Genomic DNA, 2,830 nt, shown 5'->3' with positions numbered 1-2,830 from the left:
TGGGTCGCCCATCACCATGGCACCTGGGCTGCGGCATCCCCGGCACTGGAATTTGCTGGGGCAGCGGGGCTGGTGCCGCTGGGGCCGGGCGTTGGGAGCGGCCATGGGAGGTAAAAGACAGCAGACAGGGAATGAGCATCGTCCATCACTGTTCCTGGCCGGGGCTGACGGCTCCCCTCGGCTCTGGGGGAGGAGGGGGGCCGGGGAGGGCACTGAGGTTACTGGGGCCGGGGCTGGGGCCGGGGTGTCTGGGACTGGCCACTGGTCCCACACGCAACCCTGCACCCTTGCGTGGGGTCTGGCTGCAGTCGGAGAAAAGTCGTGGCAAAGGTGGGGCATAGCTCTGTGGCTGGCAGGTGCCCTGCTGGCATGGGTAACCCCTGGGATGGACATCCTGTGGGGAGGGCATCTCCCAGGACAGGCATCCCATTGGGATGGGCATCCCACCAGGGTGGGCACCCCCTTGGGGTGGGTCTTCCCCTGGGATAAGCATCCCACAGGGGTGGGCATAGTCCCAGGATGGGCATCCCTCCGGGACAGGTATCTCACTGAGAACAGGTATCCATCAGGGTGGGCATCCCCCTGGGACAGGCATCCCCCTTGGGCGGGCGTGGGGCCAATGTCCACCCACTGCTTTGTAACTCCACACCTTGGGTACAGGATGGGGCGAAGCGACAGGCTGTAATCCCCATCCCCACATCTCACACGGGACGAACCTCGGCGTCATGGTGACATCCAGCCATGGGGAGCAGGCAGGTCTCTGCCTGGGGACCCCCAGCCCCCTCAGTGCCCACCTGCAGTGGGGGTCCCCGCGGCCTGGGCTGCCCTGCTGCCAGAGCCAGGAACCTCGCGGGGCCCCTGGGGATCCACGGCATCAAAGCCTGCGGGATGACGCTGCTGCTGCCCAAAATATCCCCTAGAGCCGATAGTGGAAAAGTTGATGTTTAGCCTTAGAGGAAGGGGGGGAAAAAAACCCCAGGGGCCCCTGCTGTCCATGCCAAGGTAAAAACACAGCTTGGCGTGGTGAAATAAAATAAAGAAATGCGAGAAAAAACGACTGGAAAGGAACACAGCCCGAAATAACCCTCTGAGCATCTCCCGCCTGCTGGGAGTTATCTGACTGCTAAATTCTGCACACGCACAGGGCATGAAAATAACCTGTTTTCCTGCGGTAGCGAGTCAGGAATATAGATAATGACATTCTTATAAGTCACCTCTGTTACTCAGCTTTTCCTGTGCGCCAGTGACCGCTGGGCACCTCAGGCAGCCACGACCCCTGGGCGGACAGGGGCACCCCGGGTGTGGGGCGGGTGCCCAGCTGCAGGGTGCAGGCCTCCCCGGCTTGTACAAATATGTCTGGGTGCTGGAAATAGCTGCTGTCGCAGCGCTGGGGCCGGTGCAGGGACAGGGACAGGGCGGTCCCACCCCACGCCATGGGAACCCGGTTAACGTCTGTTGGGTGCCCGCAAGCCTGGCCTGCTGTGGGCTGGGCTGGCCCCCCCCCGGCAGGGCTGGGACATGGCGGGGGTGCGGTGTCTGCCCAGAGGTGCAGGACAGAGGGACAGGGCAGCACACAGAAGTGCAGGAGAGAGTGACAGTCTCATTCCCAGAGGTGCAGGACACAAGGACAGGACAGTGCCCAGATGTGCAGGACAGAAGGACAGGATGGCACACAGAAGCGCAGGACAGAGGGACAGGGTCATTTCCAGAGGTGTAGGACAGACGGACAGGGCAGTGGTTAGGGATGCAGGACAGAGGGACGGAGTCATGCCGAGCTGCACAGGCTAGGCAGTGGGACCAGCCCACCTGAGGGACCATTCCCATCCTGTGCCTTGTACAAAGGAAAGGGCGTGCTAACAGGGCACTCAGAGTTCACCCTAATTAAGAGCAAGCCATTAGAGAGCTTGCCTCAAAATGTGAGTGAAGGAGGAGGACGAGCACAGGGGAGAAGGCAACGATGACTACAAGCAGCCTTTTCCAAGCACACAGCAACCGTGGCAGGGCTGGCCTCTAATCCCCGAGCATCCCAGCCCCGGGGGGACCGTCGCCGTCACCCACTCCCCGAGAGGTGACCAATGCCCGAGACGAACAATTAGGGACAAAGCCAGAGCCGCTGGGGGCTAACGCCGGCCTTCACGGGTGCCTTGTGCAGCATTCGGCGAGTTTAATGAATTGTCCATCACTCCTTTCAGCTCCGCTCGCCCGGGCTGGATTAATCTGAGAAGCCGCAGTGGGGAAGGAGCCACTAAGCCTGTATTTATTACTCTGCCATTGTAACTAATTGAGGTAATTATCTGTGACTCCAACCCCGCGCAACAATGCTGCATTCACCGCATCTCCTTCCCACCGGCTCCTCCACAAGCCTGGGAGAACCAGCACCATGGCTGGCACCGCGTGGCCACCACGCCCGGTGGTACAGCCAGGACTGGGCAGCCACCATGCTTTGGGGATGTGATTGGCATGGTCGGATGCAGCTGTCCAGGGACATGGCATGGCCAGCACTGCGTGGCCATGGTGTGGCTGGCACCACGCGCATGCAGAAGCCACCACCTTGCAGGGACACAGCCGGTGCTGCTGGCACACGTGTGTCATGGCATGGCCGGTTCAAGTTCCCCATGTGGGTCATGGCTCTCTGGGGGTACCACCAGCACCTGTACACGCATGACCACACCTCTCTGGGGACCGCCAGCACCGGTGACACTCGTGGGTCACTCTCTGGGGCCACTGGCACCCGCGTGGCCATGTGCATCCCCGGGTCCCGGCCGGGACGCGCAGGGACAGCGCAAGGCAGCGTTCCCCCGCGTCCCCGCCGCGCCCGGAGCGGGACCCC

Source organism: Charadrius vociferus, unplaced genomic scaffold (assembly GCF_000708025.1).
Source record: "Charadrius vociferus isolate BGI_N301 unplaced genomic scaffold, ASM70802v2 scaffold564, whole genome shotgun sequence".
NCBI lineage: Eukaryota > Metazoa > Chordata > Aves > Charadriiformes > Charadriidae > Charadrius > Charadrius vociferus.
The sequence above is the reverse complement of the archived record's forward strand: the minus strand, read 5'-3'. Positions refer to the sequence as shown.